This window comes from Gymnoscopelus microlampas, assembly GCF_963454915.1.
Source record: "Gymnoscopelus microlampas genome assembly, chromosome: 4".
Taxonomy (NCBI): Eukaryota; Metazoa; Chordata; class Actinopteri; order Myctophiformes; family Myctophidae; genus Gymnoscopelus; species Gymnoscopelus microlampas.
The window spans coordinates 7,990,036-8,013,662 of NC_139941.1; positions in this window are offsets into that span (position 1 = coordinate 7,990,036).

The window sequence follows — 23,627 nt, forward strand, 5'->3', positions numbered from 1 at the left end:
TTGTGTGTTGGCTAGTGGGGTGCGCCCTAACGAGACATACAGTATGTACTTCACCCTGCAACGGTATTGCCATTGCGTGCCGAGAACAGCTGAGATACGAGCTCACAACCGCGTCGTGGATGAGACCGTTGTGAGGAAGTCTGCTATTCTCGGCCGTCCTCTGCGCGCGACGGAGCATAAATTAGGCTTGACGGGCTGCAGCTGCGCGAGCAAGAGTTCTGGTGCCATGATCATAGAGTGCTCCTTCCGTCCTTATGACAGCCACTGGAGGAGGGGCTTGGGGGACAACTGCTTTGAATTGCTATTATTGTTTACACACAACAGAAACCAAGAATGATATATTTCAAGAGCGAGAGATCACAGTAAACATCCTAAGCAGCCTTCCTCCACACTGGGAGAAAAACAGCATCTGAAAGTTTGATTGGAATGCATTTTTACACGTGAGGCTGTGACTGCTTTTACATTGCATCTTATGAGCGGTGGGGTTCATTTGGTGCCGGCCTGCGCTTGCGTACTGGTTCTTATCAGTGTGACGTTGTCTGTTAAGGCGTCTATAGCAGTTGTAGTCAGGTGCAATGCTTTCAGTAAAACTATGGAAATATAATACATCTATTTCTTATCATTTTTCCAGTGCGGGCATTCAGTAGGCTATTCATTGTCTGGTCTATTAGCTGCAAAGCTAAGGAAGAAAGACCTTCACATTATAGGCCCACAGTTTATCGTTGCAATATTTAACAATGTTATAGCATGCCCCATAGCAGATGGGAGTTGTACACACATCCCCGTTTACACGTTTTTATCCATTTCAACAGTCCAGGTATAAAGGATGTTTTTGTTTAGATTAGAAGAAACATGTTTTAAGGGGAGCAGTGAGGGACTGTAACTGTAACACGCTATAAGTTGGTGTATTCATAGTCAATAGCAGTTGTAGTCAGGTTCAATGTTTTCAGTAAAACAGAAATATAATAAATGTATTTATTATTCTTTTCCCAGTGTGTGCATTCATTGTCTGGTCTATGTTAGCTGCAAAGCTAAGGCAGAAAGAGTTTCAAACTGTATACAGTAGGTCGCCATCGCAATATTTAATGGTATTGCATGTCCTATATCAGATGGAAGTTGTACAAACCCCCCCCCCCATCAGAGGGGGGTTGTATCACACATGGCCCCCCCATCAGAGGGGGTTGTAGCACACATGGCCCCCCCATCAGAGGGGAGTTGTAGCACACATGCCCCCCCCATCAGAGGAGAGTTGTAGCACACATGGCCCCCCCATCAGAGGGGGGTTGTAGCACACATGGCCCCCCCATCAGAGGGGGGTTGTAGCACACATGGCCCCCCCATCAGAGGGGGGGTTGTAGCACACATGGCCCTGCTGTGACTGACTGTTTTCGGCCCCCAGAGAGAAGTGTCTAGCTGCTACCGTTCGTCTGTTTGAGCTTTTCTTTTTTTCCTTCTTTAACATGCAAACATATGCTCACTCACACGCACACGCGCGTGTGTGCGTGTGTGTGTGTGTGTGTGTGTGTGTGTGTGTACGCACAAGCATAGAGACACGCACACGCACACACACACATATGCACGCACGCAAGCTTTTGAATTACTATACTTGTGAGGTCGTCAACATTTTAGGATAGCAATTTTATCGATGCCGTTTTGTTTTCCATTTTTAACCCCAACGTTAAAAATAAAGCGGAAAATACCCGATCTACAAGCTCAAAACATGTCGCTGCTTGGCGCATTGTGAGCTTGTTGATCAGTTATTTTTGGTGCACGACAAATGCACAACAAATTATACATTAGGCGTAACTCTAAACCCCAACCCCGGAACCTATAACATCTAAATGCCTAAAACACTAACCCCGACCTGAATCTTTTCTTCACTGTAAACCTAACTAAAAACATCTTTATCCATTAAACAATCACTTCTCTAGTGGGGACCAGGAAAATGGTCCTCGCAATGTCTATTTCAGGAATTCTACTATGTACCAGTGGTGGAAAAAGTACTAAAATGTTGTACTTAAGTAAAAGTATCAATACTGCAATGTAAAAGTACTCTGTTACAAGTGAAAGTCTGGAATTCTACATTTAATTTTGAATGAAAGTACAAAAGTATTGGTATCAAAATGTATTTAAAGTACCAAAAGTAACAGTACTTGAAAATAGCAGATCTACAAGCCCACAACGCGTCGCGATGCGACACGTTGTGAGCTTGTAGGTCGGCTATTTTCAAATAGCCTATGTAAAAAGAGGTCTTAAGTGGTTAATGTATGTTTTATAATATCATCATTTATATCTGCAAAGTAACTAAGAAGTAAAAGTAAAGACAATTGGAAATACCTCAAAATTGTACTTAAGTGCAGTACTTGAGTACATGTACTTAGTTACGTTACACCACTGCTATGTACGAACATAATGTGGGAACATGTGGCCCTCACAAGTATAGTAATGCAAGAGTACACGTACGCGCGCACACACACACACACACACACACACACACACACACACACACACACACACACACACACACACACACACACACACACACACACACAGACAGATGCCAGCGTGCGTCTGCTATGGCAAACAGAGTCGATGCTACACTCGCTATAGCTCCTGATGGGTTCATCTGGCGTGCTTATGAAACAGCGGGCAAAAGGGGGAGCGGTTTAATGAGAACCCCTTTGCATTCAATAGCTCGTCAGCACATGAATAAATGATGTGCGAGTCACTTTTTCGTATCACAACAAATTGCCGAAATGAAAGATCAGAAGAGGGAGATGGAAAAATCTGTCCCTATTTCTTTTTTTTTCTCCAAATGAGAAACAAATTAGTATTGGCATCACCGGCGGCGAGCTATTTTCAAGGCTGAATTAATCTGCGCGTGTGTCTGTGTGCGTTTGTTAGACAAGTGTTGAACAACTTCAGATGTGAGAAATATAGATTTGGTACGATAGTGGAGGAATACGTGTCTCCAACACCAGCTCTAGTGTTCCTGGGCTGACAACAAAACCAAGAGTCTGAAAGCCACTCTAGCTACATCCAACCAGAGCAAAGTGCTTTGAACCGAGGCCATGTCTATCTATGTTCCCTCAGTCCTGTTCCCTCAGTCCTATGTTCCCTCTATGTTCCCTCAGTCCTATGTTCCCTCAGTATGTTCTCGCTCCTGTTCTCTCAGTACTATGTTCCCTCAGTACTATGTTCCCTCAGTCTATGTTCACTCAGTCCTATGTTCCCTCAGTCTATGTTCACTCAGTCCTATGTTCCCTCAGTCTATGTTCACTCAGTCCTATGTTCCCTCAGTCTATGTTCACTCAGTCCTACTGTATGTTCCCTCAACCCTATGTTCTCTCAGTCCTATATTCCATAAACCCAATGTTCCCTCAGCCCAACACTGTCTCACCCGCAAAAGTCATAGCGTTGCTCAGCCCTATATGTTCCCTCAGTCCTATGTTCCCTCAACCCTATGTTTCCTCAGGAGGGAACGTAGGGTTAGGGGTGTATGGTAAGGGATTAGGGGTTAAGGGTTAGAAGGTTGGGGTTAGTTTTGAAGGAACACTCCCCTTTGAACCGACCAACATCTCCACCCTTAAGTAAAACATCTGTGAACTTCTTATGAAGTTGTGTGCGTGCGTGCATGCATGTGTGTGAGTTTGTGCAACCGTGTAAGTAGGCTACTACTGTTCTTGCAGGTTCTTAACTTAGTTAGGACCAATTATCTGAAGATAATGGTTGAAAATGGATGAAGTGCTCCCTCAAGTACAATTTTGAGGTATTTTTTTTACTTTACTTGAGCATGGCCATCTTTCCAATACTTTATACTTAATACAGGGACTACTTCGCTACACCTCTGAGGCAACAGTTGCAAGTTTGACTCCACTATAAGATTATTTGACTACATTTTGAATTCAGGACTTTCTTTTACTTAGGTGTCTACTATGTTGTGGTATTGCTACTTATCCCATTACCCGATTCCACCAATGCCTTCTAAATCAGTAGTTCTCAAACTGTTTCGTGCCACCATAATGATGTGTATTGTGGTCGTGGACCCCCATCTGAAAATGTTTTGTGCCAGGGACCCCCAGAAGAGAGGATTTGTGCTAAAACAATTCTAAATTATAAAAAAGAAAAAAAATGTTCAAAATGTTCAAAAATAGCAGATGTGCAATTTTTGAGAACCACTGTTCTAAATCCTAAGAGTTTTTTGTAAAACTTATGTTGCTATATACGTAGCTACAGTAAGATACTTTCCCGGTTTCAATGGGTTAAGTAAAGAATCTCAGAGGACTTCTTCCAGCACTGACTCTGTCTGTCCTCGACTGCTTTTATCGCCCACAAAATGTCACTCTTTAGGTTCAACGGGAGCCTGGTTGTGTCGTCACTCTGAGCGTTCTAACGCAACGAGCCACAGCCTGGCTCCGCTCGCACGCAGGCGGCTTCTTGATTTAAAAATGAATAAAGGAGACTTCAAAGTTTCCTGATAATATCAGAAATGCCACCCTAGCTAACAGTGAAATGTGGATAATAAGCGGGGCTTTAAGGCATCCACGTTTTAATAGTGATGTAATGCAAGTGCAACAATAAAGGAGCGTATCATGGAGTTAATACCAGCCACGGCCTAAAGACAACTTTACCATCAGCAGATAAGGAATATCTGCGAAGACTTATGATATAAATTAATTAATTATTCTTATGTTTGAAGCAATTTCTGAGGGCAAAATTAAGGGAAATTGGAAAGCATTTCCTTATTTACTGGCCAATTAATAGGCTCTATGCACAGCAGCCATATTGGCAAGAAATTTCGCAGCTGCTTCCTTACTTCCTGCACAAGTATATTTTTATGGCAATACATTTGTACTTTTATGCAAGTACATTTTGAATTCCAGACTTTTACTTGTAACAGATTATTTCTATATTGCAGTATTGATACTTTTAGTACAAAAATGTAGTACTTTTTCCACCACTGTACGTGTACATATACTATAATACATGTTGTTAACCATGTAAACCCTCTAGACTTAGTGAAACGGACCAGAGTTGTCTCTGTACTTGGACCGCTTTTTCTGTTTGCCAAAAATTATATTCTAACACAATTATACAACTTTACTTTCAAGATATTTCAGTCAAACCAGCACAGTACTGCAAATCTAACAATAAAACAAAAACTCACTGGGGGGGGGGGACAAAAAAAACAAATGCAATGAAATTGTAAAAAAAAAAGTAAAATCCCATTAACACAGCCAGCACCAGAGTTATTATGTTATTGTATTTTTCATGACTTTTTATTTAGTTTTTTGTTCAGTTTAGGTACTTTCAGTTATAGTTTCCACAGTGGTTTTCAGTCGTAGCATCTCCCCCCCAAAAAAATGCTCCTAAAGGAGTTGTACTGTAGCTTTTTATTTGCTTTATGTGTGCCCTAATTTAGTATCACATATGAATTATGCATACATTTGATTCACCAGAATGTGAGTATCCACAGAGAACATGCACCACAAGCACCTCCATTAAAATAAAAAGGGGCAGACAGACAGACAGACAGACAGACAGACAGACAGACAGACAGACAGACAGAAACAGCTAGCACTACAACAGATCTACTAGACCAGTGGTTCTCAAACCTTTTCATGTCAAGGACCCCCACATTGACACTTATTAGCCCACGTACCCCCATTTGAAAAGATGTGCCAGCTAGGGACCCCCATAAGAAGGTTTTTACGGTGCTAGGAGATTCTCAACCATTTTGATTTCAAGGACTCACAGTTTGACTTGCATTAGGCTATACGGACCCCCATTTAACGGCATTTCTATCTCTGGAATCCCAATTTATATTGTAAGATCAATGTTGATTTAACTATGAGCGTGTACAAATGGAACCAAATGGACCTGTTAGGGTCCATTTGGTTCCATTTGTACATTCTCTGAGTTACAGACACATAAGGGTTCATTTGGTTACTAACTATCCATCATTTAGCTGGGTACCCCCTGGAACTCCCTCGAGGACCCCTGGGGGTCCCCGGACCCCACTTTGAGAACCAATATACTAGACTGTCAAGGCTGCACACCAGAGCGCCCACCCGTTTCCAGCAGGGAGATGAGATGGTACATGGAAGCCAGCAACAGTCATCCAACCAGCAGATACCCCATTGAGTCCACACACTTATATCATGCTCCAAAAAAGCATTATTCTCCACCATATGGTAGTAAAGAAATGTTGGAGAATGATCAAGTGTGCAGAGTATATTTTTTTCTTAGATTCTGACTTCCGCCCTGCACCTGGCACTTTAGAGATCCATGTGCGCTTGTTTATCAACAAAATATTGCATCATCAGTTTAGGAATAACACATGTTCTCCAGAATAATGAGCAATCAAATGGTGCTGCACAAAAATAGGCATCCGGCCAGCAATACATCGAATAAAGGCTTGTGTGTGTGTGTGTGTGTGTGTGTGTGTGTGTGTGTGTGTGTGTGTGTCCATGCATGTGTTAGAGGTGGCCTTGGGAAAGTTGAATAAGCTTTAGCAGAGATCTATTCAATTCAAGTAACGTTTTACAGGTTGGAACTGTGGATTCCATGTACATGTAGGTTATCCATCTTTATGATTATCGTTATGGTTTCACCTGCCATCTACGCGACCTGACCATAGACTATAAAACATAATATGGACAAAGGGTTATATAGACCCGTATATCCTACTTTATCATCAAATTGGCACAAGCGTGACAGAAGCAAGTCAATAAAAACAGAAGAGAAAAAAAACATTTAAAAAACAACACCTTTGGAGTCATTTCCTTTTTGTTTAAAAAAAAACAGAACCATCAGTTTCCCGAAGTCCTCTTTCCTAACTGTCCGTTCCTTTGCCCAAAGCGTCTCTTTGTGTCTACGTTCATTCAGGCATGATATCAACTGGGTGTAGATGTCATTATTCTAAGAAATCCTCACCTTTACAGCCATGGTGCGTTCTGGTACAGTTAATTTGGTATTATAGAGTTCTCCATTCTCCGGTATGATTCTGTTTACTTCCTGGTGGGTATCACTGAGCACATTCCTGTTCTCTGCTTGCTTTCCCACGCGAATGAAGGGATCCTTTTTGAAGCGTGGCAGTTTCCTTGTTATCCTCCTTTCCTTCTGTTCCATTGCCTGGAAGTTGTTCTCTGCTATCTGTCTTTCTTTACGTTTGGAAGTGCACAATGTTTTTTTTTAAACTGGTACTCATAGCGTCCAGTTCCCATCTGACGCTTTGTGGAAGGTCTGACCGCTCCAGGCCGTGGTGAATGACTGCTAGCTTGCATAAGGTCTTCAGACTTGGACTTAAGTCAATGATGTACAGGTCAGACACCTCGTCATCTTCTTCAAGATCGTCAGCGTCTACCGGAGCCGACGTGTATCGGTATCCTCCAAAGAAGATGATACGATCTCCCACCATGCAACAGCACATCCTAGACATCCACAAACACGGGACTTCACCCTTGGGCTCAAGCTTCCTCCACGAGAAGGTCTCAGGATTAAATTTCCACAGATCATTGAAGGTCCTGTCCAGAATACAGTTGTGGCCACCAAATATGTAGAGCTCTCCATTGTAGGCAAAGGCTGAATGACACGCGCGCCTTTCTGGCATGCGGTAGACGGTGTCCGGCTGCGGACTCAGCCAGCGGTTTGTCTCGGTGTCAAACATATTGATGTCGTTGTTGTAGTCCAACTGCCCGGCCCCTGTTTCGGCTCCTCGGCCCCCAAATACAAACACCGTTGTCTCGATGATGGTGGCAGAGTGACACAATGAAGCGTGCGCCGGAATGCCTTTGGTCTCAATCAAAGACCAGACCATTCTGGTGGTGTCCAGCATGTGGATGTCATTGGTGTATCTGGAGTTATAATTGAATCCTCCGAAGATATACATGGCCCTCCCCAGGACGCAGGCGGCGTGGCCCTCCCTCGCCCCCGGAATGTTCCCGGAAACCATGGGCTGGAACCACCGGTGGGTGTCGACCTCAAACGCGTAAAGTCCGTTGTCCTCCCGCGTGTAAGTGTAACCCCCCCAGATGTAGATGATGTCGCCTACCAGCACGGCTGTGTGGCCCGATCGCTTGGAGGGAACCTCGATGGGGTACTCTCTTCCAGTCGCCACTGGGGGCAGCTTTATCCAGCGTAACGACACAGTGTTGAATACATGCACATCGATGATCTCCATGTCGTGCCCTCCAAAAGAGTACACCTTGTGCCCCACTGCCACCGCAGCATGGCGCGTTCTCTTCGGTCCTCCCTTAAGGTGCACTATGCAGCGCAACATATCCGCAGCAGGGCTACCGCAGCGAATCTGAATGGACTGGACCTGTCTCGCTCTATAAAGAAAGGGAGTTCTTTCACACGTGTCTTTACTTATGTAGGTTACAGCAGCACAAATGTTACGCAAAGCTTGGCCCAATCAGCAAAGCCGATGGGTTGTGTTGGCCAATCAGGGAAGTCGATGCCCTAATATCGTATGTAAACAGCTTTGTGGTGAACAATAGGAGGATCACCTTTCCCTTGTCACAAACCGGCCACAGACAGACAGACAGACAGACAGACAGACAGACAGACAGACAGACAGACAGACAGACAGACAGACACCTTTATTGATCCAGGGAATTTCAGTCGCCCAGATGCAGCACTTTTTTGGAATATCTTTGAAACATTTTGACAACACAAATCTTGCATGGGGGTCCCTGGCACTACATATTTTCAGATGAGGGTCCGTGGACCACAAGGCCATGTAATAATTTGGTGGTCCATGACATGAAAACATTTGAGAACCACTGCATTAGGCTAGTGGCTTTAGATGTTGGCTTTCCACACAGGAGACCGGGGTTCGATTCCCGGGGCGGTACACATGCACCTGTGTGCACCTCCACGGAAAGATCGACTCGCACACGGATGGATGTATGGCCATGGGAAAGGTCACTGTGAGAATAATTATGAGCTCATCTGATGTGAAACAGAGATACCTCGGAGATGACCTTTCCACATCCATTAGACTGACCTTCCTGTGTGTCTCCTTGCTTATCGCCTTATCAAGCCCAGTGGTGGAAAGTAACTAAGTACATTTACCCAAGTACTGTATACAATTTTGATGTACTTTTACTTTTCATGAGTATTTACAAAAAAATCTTCATACGTATACTCAACAGCTCAGAGGCAAATATTGTACTTTCTCACTCCATTGCAATAGGCTCTATGCACAGCAGCCATATTCGAAAGAAATTGGGCCACTTCCATGTAGTGTAGCACAGCGGTTCTCAAACGTTTTAATTACAAGGACCCCCAGAACTTGAAGAGTGTACAAATGGAACCATACGGACCCTTACGGGTCCGTATGGTTCCATTTGTACACTCTCAGAGTTACACACCCGTGAGGGGCCATTTGGAACCCCCCACCCCCAAGGAACCATGAACCCTGGACCACACTTTGAGACCCACACTTTGAGAGTGTTTCCACAATGTCAGCACACTGACTCTGTTTGACCAGAATGGAACAGAGCCTTCATTAGTATCATTGCTAACACCTACTGTATGAGGAAAACTGTTGTTTTTGTTTGAAAACTGTCCGGTTATGAATTTGGGTCCTTCTCCTTGACATGAAAAAGTTTGAGAATCACTGCTTCGGAGAATACACATCAAAGAGTGCATGCATCAAAGCGTCAGGGGGACACGTGGAGCTGACCTCGATAAAACACAGGATTTAGTTTGACGGCCTCACAAGCTTCTTTTTTTAGGTGACAATTTCTGCCCCACTTGAAGCGTTTTATACAGGCTCAAAAAGTGAATGCACGGTAACATGTGCATCATTTTCATTAGAGAGGTGAAGGGTGCACACAGGACTGGCCCAGTTCTGCCAAAAAAAAAAACAAGGCTCCCAACAGAATACTCACACACAGCAGAAAACACGCTAAAACCCATGGGACAAATGGAAGTGTTTACAACAAGTCACGCTATATATAGCCAGCGGTGGAAGAGGTACTCTGATTTCTTCTTTTTTTTTTATTATTTCAGTGAAAGTAGCAATATCACAATATAAAAAAACTCTGGTACAAGTAAAAGGCCTGTATTCATTTTTTTAAATTGTATTTATTGAGTAAAAGTACAAACTGCATAGCTGAATAGGACTGGGATACTAGGGGTAGGTCTCCACAAGCTGTCTACGCCACTGTAGTGTATTAATACAAAAATACCCCAAACAATTAAATGTTCTTATATCTCTGTTCTATCAGGGTAATTAGTTGCTTCTACTGGTACTGTATGTCCGTCTGTCTTTCTGTCTCTCTCCACCCACACACACACACACACACACACACACACACACACACACATACACACACACACACACACACACACACACACACACACACACACACACACACACACACACACACACACACACACACACACACACACACACACCATAGACAGCACCATAGTCAGTACCATAGTCAGTCCGTGTCAGCCCCATAGTCAGTCTGTGTCAGCCCCACAGTCAGTCTGTGTCAGCCCCACAGTCAGTCTGTGTCAGCCCCATAGTCAGCACCATAGTCAGTCCGTGTCAGCCCCATAGTCAGCCCCATAGTCAGCCCCATAGTCAGCACCATAGTCAGCACCATAGTCAGTCCGTGTCAGCCCCATAGTCAGTACCATAGTCAGCCCCATAGTCAGCACCATAGTCAGTCTGTGTCAGCCCCATAGTCAGTACCATAGTCAGCCCCATGGTCAGTCCGTGTCAGCCCCATAGTCAGTACCATAGTCAGTACCATAGTCAGCACCATTGTCAGTAAACATAGTCAGCACCACAGTCAGCAACACAGTCGGCACCATAGTCGGCACCATAGTCGGTACCATAGTCAGTCCCATAGTCAGTGCCATAGTCAGTAGGCTGCCATAGTCAGCATCATAGTCAATCCCATAGTCAGACCCATAGTCAGTACCATTGTCAGCACCATAGTCACTAACCATAGTCAGCAACATAGTCAGTACCATAGTCAGCAGAATAGTCAGTACCATAGTCAGCACCATAGTCAGCAGAATAGTCAGTACCATAGTCAGCAGAATAGTCAGTACCATAGTCAGCAGAATAGTCAGTACCATAGTCAGCAGAATAGTCAATACCATAGTCAGCACCATAGCGAGCAGAATAGTCAGTACCATAGTCAGCACCATAGTCAGCAGAATAGTCAGTACCATAGTCAGCACCATAGCGAGCAGAATAGTCAGTACCATAGTCAGCACCATAGTGAGCAGAATAGCCAGTACCATAGTCAGCACCATAGTCAGCACCATAGTCAGCAGAATAGTCAGTACCATAGTCAGCACCATAGTCAGCAGAATAGTCAGTACCATAGTCAGCACCATGGTGAGAAGAATAGTCAGCACCATAGTGAGAAGAATAGTCAGTACCATAGTCAGCACCATAGTCACCAGAATAGTCAGTACCATAGTCAGCACCATAGCGAGCAGAATAGTCAGTACCATAGTCAGCACCATATGCAGAATAGCCAGTACCATAGTCAGCACCATAGTCAGCAGAATAGTCAGTACCATAGTCAGCACCATAGTGAGAAGAATAGTCAGTACCATAGTCAGCACCATAGTGAGAAGAATAGTCAGTACCATAGTAAGCACCATATATAGATGACAGGGATAAGCATAGGTACATAAGCACCATAGTAAGAACCATAGCTGACAGGTAAGAACCATAGCATGCACCATAGAGGACTTGTATGCGACTTGTACATGTCACGGATGCGGAGTGATTTGAACCCAAATGCAGAGCCAAAACAAACAGAATAGATTTCAATGTATTTAATGACTGAATGAGGCAAACCTTACAGTATATAAGCAGGCAGGAATCAAACAGTTGACAATGGCAGTTGGCAATGTAGTCCAATGGAACGAACAGCAATACGAAACACCAAGGCAGGAACATCAAGACAACAAACTATGAACTGACAATGGCTGTATGCAATGAGTCCAGTTTTATAGGGAGCAGGGTGATTGTTTTTGTATGTCAAAAGATAAAAACATTGCTCTCCATTCATTGCATAGGCTAAACTTGTGCGGACAACTCGCTTGCTTTCGACATCAGGGCATCTCTCTCTCTCTCTCTCTCTCTCTCTCTCTCTCTCTCTCTCTCTCTCTCTCTCTCTCTCTCTCTCTCTCTCTCTCTTGCTCACACACACACAAACACACCGCATGCAGTAAAATGTTCATAGACCTGGCTGCTTATTTCTCTCGCAAACAAATTTGGCAACACTGCCTGCATGTAACTTTCACTTTTAGCTACGTAATGCTGTGCCAACAGATCTGATCTACAAGCATAGGGCGGTCAGGCAGCGACTGTTTTATGTTTGTAGATCAGATATTTAGCGCAGGAGTAGAGCAGGAATGAGCACATTTGTGGAACATACCGATGTGTTCACTTGTTGCACTGACATAGGGACGAGAGGAGACGCTTACATAAACTCAAGAGTTTAATGTAAGCTACAAATCGCACAGTTTTATATGCTTTTTTTTACATACATGATCTGCAGTTACTATTACAAGTTAGTGAAGTTACACATGCACATTCCCAGTAGCCTATATTATAATGTTCTGCCTGCATGTAGTCTGACAATATATGTGAGCTGGCATGTTAATAGGTATTTAAAAGACAATAGAATCCCCCGCTGTGCCTCGCAGCGAGGGGGACAAGGTGTTGGATCGTCTGGAGCCAGGGGGGAGAGACTGGCCAATGGAATAGCAGAAAACGAACGGTCATATCGACCTTAACCCAGGCTGCGTATGGGATGGGCTGACGGCCATCATGCGAGTGTTAACTAATTGAGTGCCATTGACGTCTCTGAACATCATTGCAAATACAACGCTTCAGTGCCATTGACGTCTTTAGACGTCAATCTGTGTTTTCAGTGGTTAACGATAGAGAGCGCTCTTGCGCAACCTGTGAGTTAATCTAGGGCTTCCGGATCAGAGGACAAGTGGAGGAAACGTGATCAAAACATTACCAACCATTTTATCGTGTTTTATTTTGTTACCAGAGGCAAAGTGCCCCTTGATGTTCAATGGAGAGAATCAGGGAGGGAGGGGAAGCCATTACCCCTGGTAATCGCGGACACTGCAGCCAATGTCAGACTGAAGCTCCACGCAGCTTCAGGCTGATAATCAGGCTACAATGACCCGCCACCTGAACACAATCCTAGGGCACCATGCAACACTTACCCTCAGAGCAGGCTGAATGCCAACTTTGCAGCCCATGAACTTGTTCAGATCCTGCCCACCCCCAAAAGGTAGCGACCATCTATTATTGTGCCTGCTGTTCCATCACAGGTTTCTTTAGTGCGCTAAGTGTGGATTTTTTGTGGAATTTGAATGGATAAAGACTACCGGGAGGCATCTGGGAACGTTCTGCCTACAGCGGCGAATAAGGGCAGCGGCGAGCTTGATGGCGTGAGACCTTTTTTTCTCGCCATTGGCTTTGTGGATTGGCCAAGCATTGCCTGACATGTTGTGCCACTGAAGCAATATAAGCGATAAACATGCACATTAGGACTCCAGTTTGTTGTTGTTCAGAGTGAGTCTTTACAGTTCCGAACAGATTTACAGTGTGAGAAATGTTCTGCTGGACGGTACGTGTGAACGGAGGACCAGAAGGATCCTATTGTGCTGCTACCGCAGTGAAGCATGAGGTGTACGCCTTTGAAATTGAGCATTATGTCTCTGGAAACGGGTCTGCGATTTATACCCACGTTACAACACAGTGTCTTTACGCTGGAGGAAGTTGGCCCTGTTGAGAACTGGATGTTCCAAATCTTTATGCTGGGATGGCAAGTGTAGAAAGCATGAGGGCCACACAGCTGTGCCGATAGAATATATTGTCTACATCTGGGGAGGGTATCCTTACGGCTACATGCTTTATGCATTTGATGTCGATGCCCACAGATGGTTCAAACCCAAGGTGTCAGGGACTGTTCCAGTGGAGAGGAGTAACCACTCAGCGTGTGTCTTGGGGAAGGTCATGTTTATCCATGGAGGACACTGGAAGATTGGATACGCATACACTAATGACACCTACAAGTTGGACACCACCACGATGGTCTGGTCTTTAATTAACACCAGAGGACCTCCACCACCTGCTTCAGAACGTTACTCTGCCACCATTATCAGGACACAGATGTTTGTATTTGGGGGCCGGACGGGCGAGGGGTCAACGGCGAACTACATCAGAGTGTTTGACATAGAGACCAACTGCTGGCTGAACACAACTTCTGCACATCTTTTTCCAGGAGGACGCAAGTTGCATTCAGCCCTTGCCTACAATGGAGAGCTGTACATAATTGGTGGTAAAAACCCTGGGGGCGGGTCCTTAAGTTACCTTTGGAAATTAAATCCAGAGACCTTTTCCTGGACGAAGGTTGAGTCCAAGGGGAAACCATTCCATTCAAAGTGCTGTTGTTGCATGGTGGGAGATCGGATCATCCTCTTTGGGAGATACGAAGATTACCACCGCACACCCAATGACCTGTATATCCTAGACTTAAGTCCTAGTCCTAACGTTATGCAAGCTAGCTGTTATTCAGTACGGTGTGGAACAGTCTGAACTCCCTCACAACAGGTGGGAACTGAGAACCATGAGTTTTGATGATGAGTCTGATGATGAGTTTGATGATGAGCACCGCACCAGTGAACTGAACAGTCTTCTGAAGAACTTATGTTAGCACATTGACTGCCAAACACGAGAATTAATGTTTTTTGTCCACGAGGGGCGCTCTAATGCAACTTAGGAATCATCCTAGGTCCCTGTAAAATGGAATGGACGGATGTGACAAGGGCCCAAAAAACGTCTCTTCCGTCCGCTCCAAAGATAGGATCTTGAGAAAAAGGTCCATATCTCCATATCTTTTTACCGCGGCGAAAACGAGTCATTTTCGGCGGGCGATCACTCTGTAATGGCGGATCGCGGTAGAAATATTATTGTTCCAGTTGTTAGACGGCCATCACCCAGAGACCTTTTGTTTACATCCGGGCCCTCGTGGTGGCTTCTGCAGCTCTAAAACGATCGGTGTAAACGGTAAGAAACGCTGCCACTGGATGTACCTAGCTGTTTTAAAAAACCTCTGGCACTCGATGTGTTAAGACATGTTATAACACAGTGAGCCACCGTGCTCTGTGTTTAAACAAAGTGTTATTAATGTCAGAAGTGTTGCACTGGATGTTAGCCTTGTTTTATTGTAAATAAACTGTAACTAGAGGTTAGGGCCGCTTCGCGGCCCTAACCTCTAGTCCCAACCTCCCAACCTCACGACCCACCTGCTGTCAAATAGAAAGCCTTTCTTCTCAGTGGTGGGACCGTCATTGGCCCGCCTGTACTGTGGGTAACCATGGCCATCTTGAGGCAGTCGAGTGTTGTCACTGGGCTGCTGTCCTTGAAATGTTCATTAGTACACCGTCACTCTTTGAGCTTTTATGGACGAGCACCGGCCACTCAGCCGGTCGTTGTCATGGCGACGGGGTGAGAAGACCAATCCGTGGGGTCGATCACTCCCCACGTGAAGATCCGTCAGCAGGCCACGCCCCCATGACGAGGAATGAATGAATGGGTTCAATAAGGCAATCAAGCCGACGCCCAACTCTCCTCTCCCATTCATGATTTGAAGACTCCAACTAAATGGAAAGTAAAGCAGCCTAATACCAAAATACAAATAATAGTAATAACCATAACGGCCACCGGCCGTAACAGTCAGCTATTTGAAAATTGATTGATTGATAGAATATCTCAGAGTTTAAAATCCCTTGTTGGACCAGGTTAAATGGTATGGCAGAACATGATGATTTATGATGATTTAATCTTAATATTCACAAGATCTTCTCTGTGTCCACTTGTCCTGAAATAAAATGAGTAAATTGGTTTCATCCCACAGGGGAAATTCAGTTTTTATCCACTTGAGTGATTGCCAGAGCCTGGAATCGTGACCTCTTGAGCCATGACTGCCTCCGTTAAACAGCACAGGGGTTCTCAAACATCTTCATGTCAAGGACCCCCACATTTATTATGTATTTGGCCGCCATCTGTAAATATTTTGTGCCATATGAAAGATTTGTATTTAAAACTTAAAAAAAACTATCAAAGTTTAAAAGGATTCTTCAAGATACTGAACTTACCTGTATATACCTTGACACATTATCGGGGTTGGGAGTCGATCCTGTGACCTTCTGCTTGCAAGACAGACTTTTTACCCAAAGAGCCACTGTCCATGCTTTTTAAACTAAGGCCAAGTGGATAATGACAAATAGCACGTACAATTTTGGTTCCTAAGCATTCAAACATCTAGACATGCAACGGCGTAACAAATGATGTTATGCAGTTACAAACTTTTATGTTGTTGCTAATCAAATTAGAAGAAAAGCTATGTTGTAACAACTAGCAGATAGCTCATTGTGTTCAGATAATGTCTACATGATCCAGAGGTTGTGGGTTTGAATCCCACCCTTGTCTTTACTGTGAAGCTTTCCTTTGCAGACTGACCTCCAGAAGAACAACTTATAAGCAGCACAGAAAGAAGAGTGAAGTGTCCCGGTAGAGTGGGGCAGCGGATACATTGGATGATATCCGTATAGGACGGGGTGTCGAACTCATTTTGGGGTCCGGGCCACATTGGTCAAATGGTGACTTGATGTGGGCAGAAACCAGTTGCGGACGCGCATGTGCGCTCACACGCATTCAGTTATACAGCATTGTTTTTCAGTCTGTTGTCTCAGTCACTGCTACTAACTACAGTATATCACCTTTAAAAACATGTTATTATGAAGAAGAATAGCTACTTTAATTATTGACATTAAAAACAAAATGCAATTTGTAAGGAGCATTTAATCCAGAAATGCATGTGTCTTTAAAAAAAATATATATATAGAGAGAGAGAGAGAGAGAGAGAGAGAGAGAGAGAGAGAGAGAGAGAGAGAGAGAGAGAGAGAGAGAGAGAGAGAGAGAGAGAGAGAGAGAGAGAGAGAGAGAGAGAGAGAGAGAGAGAGAGAGAGAGAGAGAGAGAGAGAGAGAGAGAGAGAGACATAAAACATTTAGAGAACCACATATTATAGCAGGATTTAGAAGACATTTGTGAAGACTTGCACAAATTCCCATGATTTTTCAAAAATAGCAGATCTACAAGCTCATAGTGTGGCACTCAGTGCCGCACTATGAGCTTGTAGATCTGCTATTTTTGAATAGCTAAATGAATCTTAAAATGACAGATGCTTTACCAGATTGAATGTTAAATAGCTCTGAGCTCAAGAGAGAGAGATGAGACACACACACACACACACACACACACACACACACACACACACACACACACAGACAGACAGACAGACAGACAGACAGACAGACAGACAGACAGACAGACAGACAGACAGACAGAGAGAGAGAGAGAGAGAGAGAGAGAGAGAGAGAGAGAGAGAGAGAGAGAGAGAGAGAGAGAGAGAGAGAGAGAGAGAGAGAGAGAGAGAGAGAGAGAGAGAGAGAGAGAGAGAGAGATAACTTGTAGGAGTGTGCTGGTTCAAATCCAGTCACCACCACTTACTTCAAATCTGGTCTCAGTTACTGAGAGTGAGAGAATGGGAGGAGAGTAGAGAGAGAAGTGTTGGTGCAGAGGGAGTAGGGTGAGGGTAGAGGGAGAGAGAGAGGGGGAGTGCATGGGGTTGGGGACAATAGTGGACATTCTGAAGCCTGCGGTATAATCACGGCCTGGCAGAGCAAGAGGTTGAAGATGTGAAGACTCCCGCCAGCTGGTCCACACATTTAGGACGCAGCCTGGGGTCCCATCTGGGCCCGCAGCCTTTAAAGTATTCACACATAAAGATGGAAAATAATTGTAGCAGAGTCCGTGAGATGCCTCGAGGAAGAAGTATAACATATCAAAATAATTAAAATGATAAAGTGCTTAAAGTAAGACAATGATTAAAAATTATCACAAATGTGTACATAACTACTGAGTAAATGTACTTTACTTTATACAACTGCAGCTTTCTGTCACTTGGTGGGAGGGGAGGATTCATGGGCAATATCTGTGCTTCACAGTAATAGCTACAATATCAAACAAAGATTTATAGTTGTGTATTAAAATTGAAATGTTCATCAGCATTCAAGTTATTAAATCTTAAAGAGATTTGTGTAATACATTTTGTAGTCAAATAATCATCATTCTAATGGTTGTCCTCTCATCTGGTTATTGTGGTAATCATTCCAGAATTGAGGATGCTGTTTAATTGGTCCATGCCTTGTACATTAACATAATCATACAATTTATTTACTCAAGAGGACACTAATGAACATCGCCCCAGGAGATCATTTAAGCAGGTTTTGTAGTGTCTAGTGGGCTGCAGAAAATAGTGTGTGTGTGTGTGTGTGTCTCTGTGTGCGTGTGTTTATGCATGTGCATGGGAGCACATGCGTGTGGGCACATGTGCCCACACGTGTGCGTGTATACACCCCAACCAGGGACCTTTTCATCTGCTACCATTTTGGAGGCGGTATCGCTGTCTCAAGGCCCCATATTTTCTGATGAGGCCATTTTGTAGCTATTCCGTTGAGCTCTGAAGTGTTGCTAGCTCTGCTATCACACCGCAGTGTGTCTACGTAGGTGTTGCACCTCCTACTGGCTCCACTGTCACGCCACAGTGTGTCTACGTAGGTAGTGCACCTCCTACTGGCTCCACTGTCACGCCGCAGTGTGTCTACGTAGGTGTTGCACCTCCTACTGGCTCCACTGTCACGCCGCAGTGTGTTTACGTAGGTAGTGCACCTCCTACTGACTCCGCTGTCATGTCACAGTGTGCTTACGTACAGATGTGGCATTCTAAAGTTTCAGAGACCCTGCAGTAGAACATCAGTGGATTGTCCCCGTAGTGTCGCGGACAAAGGGGAGGATTTGTTCAGGTGTGAAATGTTGCCAGGTGCGAATTGGCCCCTTTTCACAAATGGCAAATCAGGAATAACAAAGGGGGTAAAAAAGACTTTACAGGCAAAAATCACGAAAAGTGAAGATAAGTGTGAAGAGGCCAGATGTCAGGTCTGTAGGTGGTGCACCTCCTACTGGCTCCGCTGTCACGCCGCAGTGTGTCTACGTACTGTAGGTAGTGCCCCTCCTTCTGGCTCTGCTGTCATGCCGCAGTGTGTCTACGTAGGTGGTGCACCTCTTTACCATCCTAGCTGTGCCTTGGGTTGGCTCCCACAGTGCCAGTCCCAGCTGGCCGCTTCCACCTCCCGAGCCACTGCCACCCACCATGTCCTCGCAATGAACTTTGCCATTTTAGCTTTGCACGTTAATGAATAATTTAACAGCCCCATTAATGTGTCACTGCAGCATGTCAAAGCAGCCTGGAAGGAAACCAAAGTGCATTTATTAACAAGAAGCTTAAAACCATGGAGAAACACTATGCTGACCCGGCAAAAGACAAATGACACATCCAGTGACTAATCAAACTCTGCTGTCAGCCAACTGTTTGTTTCTGAGAAACAGGATAAGCTGACAAATTGTTTTTGGAAGAACACTTCTACTAATGTCAGCAGTGTATGGATGTTGTGTTGTAATCCATTTAACATTTTGTATCAGATGAAATGTGTGAGGGAGATGCAATATATGTAGTGAAGAATGGATTAAAGGGTAAAGAAAAGCAGTGGTTATTGATTTAATGTGCAGGATCTTATTAGGAAAATAGAATTTGGGAATGCATAAACCATGAATGCATTTACATTTTCCTGGGACTAAAAAGGGCACTAAAACACAATGCACAGTTCAGGGGAGTATAATAATAATAATAATACTAATAATACTAATAATAATAGTACTGTGTTCCCTTTAAAGTTCAGCTGCAATGGCTTTTCGGTTGCCTTTATTGTGAAATTTCCTGGTAAACAAGAGGCTGGTTGTGCATCAGCCAATCACAGTCTAGGCCAACCGTCCCGTCCCCCCGGACTATGGGATAAATGCAATTACACTGCCTTTGGTTGGTCCTCAAGTCAGTGGGGCGGCAGTGGCTCAGGATGCAGGGTTGCAGGGTTAGTATCATGTCAGTATCGTTTCAACATCTGAGAGCAGGGGGGACGACCTTTACTTTTTGGATACCAAAAACCAAAAAAGTCCAATCGTGCTTTTTAACTTTATATGATTGATGATGTTTTACCATGTGGCACTCTGAGATTCCTTGTGAATGAAAAGTGCATTACAAATAAAATGTATTATTATTATTATTATTATTATTATTATTATTATTATACGATGTGCGGAAAAGGGTAAGAATCATGCATAGTGGAAAATATTTGCCGTTGTCTTCCCCCCCACAGCGGTTCCAAATGGGGCTATACGGTCAACCATCTCAGCGACCTTGATCTACACCAGGGCATGTTCGACTGTATACCTGACTTCCAGACGTACACATCCATGAGGATTGTTATCACAAATATGACTATTTAACGCTTATTTTAGCAAAACAAATATCATATCACTTAACTCATTGACTGCCAGGAATTAATTCATTAATTCATCCGTCTACCAGCAAAAACAGCAATTTTACTGTACCTTTGAAAAATCATGGAGATCGGCTCCATTCCAGAGCTATGGCCACAGCAAAAGTACCTCATAATCGTACTCTGCTTGAGTAAAAGTACTTAAAGTTACTTTCCACCACTGGCCTGAGCTGATGTTATCCCAGGCGACCGGGGAATGTGAGCTGAAGGACAAACATGCATAGTGTTGTTTGTCCTTCAACACTATGCGTGTGTGTGTGTGTGTGTGTGTGTGTGTGTGTGTGTGTGTGTGTGTGTGTGCGTGTGTGCGTGCGTGCGTGCGTTTTGTGTTTTAGCGATCATGCTTTAATGGATGGGATAGCAGACTAAACAGATTGTTTTGTGATCAGCCTTTAATTGCTGTGAAACTTCGCTCACCTGAGTTACGAGGCAATTATCTCCCCCCTGCGCTATCTCTTCAATAATTGAATCATTAATGGACAGTGACCCCCCCCCCCCAACGTGCACGCACACACACACACACACACACACACACACACACACACACACACACACACACACACACACACACACACACACACACACACACACACACACACACAAAGGTCTGACACACACAAAGGTTTACACTACTATACTTGTGAGGATCAACATGTTAGGACGGCATTGAAAATTGCAGAGAAATAGCAGATCTACAAACTCGCGACGCATCATGAGCTTGTACATTGGGTACTTTTTTCGCCACACAGCCAGGGAAAACTGCCCCTAACACCTAAATCTATACCTATGTGTAAGCCTAACCTCAACCTGAATCTATTTCTAATTGTAAACCTATATCTAAATACCAAAAAATTAAATCATAAAACAACATTTTTTGTTGTTTGGACAAAGTTTTTCTCTCAAATTCTACTTTACTTGTGGTCCTCACAAGTCTCTCATCTTGGCAGCCTCGAAAACGAGGATCCGTTTTCCTCATCTGATTCATTTCCTCTCCTCTTGAGCTAGCTGGGTTGATCTCTCTGTCTGTGTGCCTGCTGATGACTGTGGAGTCCAAGGTGTGAGTAGAAGAGTCGGGGGCAGTCTGGACACGGAAGTGTTGGAGGTAGACGGGGTAACAAGAGACGTTGGTGTCTTTGTTGACGCTTTGCTTCGGCTGCTTGTGCCCGGTCCGCCTCAAGTATCCGGACACCATTGGCTATTGTGCCGCGCCAGGCTGCACGGTCCGCTGCCATGGCTTCCCAGTTGTCAATAGGAATCTTGGTCTTTTTAAGTAGCTGTTTGAACTGGTCTTTCAGCCGTCTCTTTGGGCCTCCTACCAGCCTAGAGCCATGAGTCAGTTCACAGAACAGGGTCTGCTTGGGGAGGGATGAGTCTTCCCTGCGACATAGATGCCCAAAGAAGCGCAGCTGGTTCTTAGAGATGATCGCTTCTACGCTGTGTTGCCGTGGATGGATATGTCAAAAGGCTGGAGAGGGTGGGCAAGATGGGATTGTGCCAGGACTTTCGTCTTTCCAACATTGACCTCCAGGCCTGCACTCTCATATGCTTCCACAAAGGCATCAGTAGACTCCTGTAGGTCAGCAGGAGAGGAGGCTGGGGCACAGCTGTCATCAGCATACTGGAGTTCTGAGATACTCACTTCAGATGTCTTTGATCGGGCTTTCAAACGTCGCAGGTTAAAGAGACCACCATCCATCCGGTATCTGATACGCACTCCAAGGTCAGGGTGAGACGTATTGACACGTAGCAGAACAGCTGCAAGATCGAGTGAGAAGAGTGTCGGTGCGAACACACATCCCTGCTTAACCCCGGTGGCAATGGGGAATGGTGGTGAAGCAGAAGCACCATGGATGACAGAGCCCATCATTCCATCGTGTAGGCCCCGCACTAGTAATAAAAACACGCGCGCACGCACGCCCACACCCACACCCACACACGCGCACGCACACTACTTCACCAGCTATCTTCCCCGAAGAATCCTTTCAATGTTGTATTTATTCTACCTGTAAACAGATCAATTGTTGAATTGAAGAACTAATATTAATGCAATGTAAATCTGAGAAATGTTAATTATTATGTTGACCACCTTCAATACTATCTTATATACAGTACAAGTAATTCCTTGGTTTTGTTTCTGCTACTGCTCGTCCTCTGGGAAAAAAATGGACACAAATGTAGGCTATACCTTTTGGCTTTGTGCTTGCTCTCTGCTGCGGGGAGCACCAACTGGACCCTTACCCTGTAACTCCGAGAGTGTAAAAACAGAACCAAATGGAACTTTAAGGTCTCTGTGTTCATTAAATAGTTATTTTATAAACAGCACTATCCACTATATAGTTCCACAGCACCTGCTAAAGAAACCTTTTATTTAGTGAATGTTTCTTCATGTTCCTCATAGTTCTCTTTTTTGTTAAATATATATTTTCATTTTCTTAATTTTTTATCTCACAATTTTGTAACCCATTTTTTCACCCAGTGCCAATTGTCTATGTAATCCTGGGCGCTACACTTCCTCTGCCAGCCTAGGGAGAGCCAAGAGACGAGCGCATGCCTCCTTCAATGCATGAGAGCTAGCAAGCCGCTGCTTATCACCTGACAGGGGGGAGGTTCCCTGGTTAGACGTAGTGCGTGGAAGGAACACGTTTTTCCAACTAGTTCCTTTCCCCTCCATCAGGCGCCCCGGCTGTAAATATATTTTTTTACGGTTCTTTGAGGTACACCTTTCCACTTAAACCTTAGCATCCCAACTGTGTGCGTGTCTATAGGCGAACATTTACCAAAAAGCAGACATGCAGCTGTTTTCGACACAGATATTTGATGTAGAGGGGAAGAAATTGCTGTACATTCATTATATAGCCTACTGTAGGGTTTAAGTGGTTAAGGGTTATTTAAAGAACCTTTGTCTGAAACATTCTTTGTGGAATCCAAAACTAATTTATTCTATTGTATACTATGGCATCACTCTGAAGAACCAGCTTCGGTTCCAGTTGGCACCTTAACCACTTAAACCCCAGCATCAGTATTGTGGGGAAAGAATTCGCAGGAAATAGCAGATTGACAAAGCTCACGACGCGTTGCGAGCTTGTAGATCTGC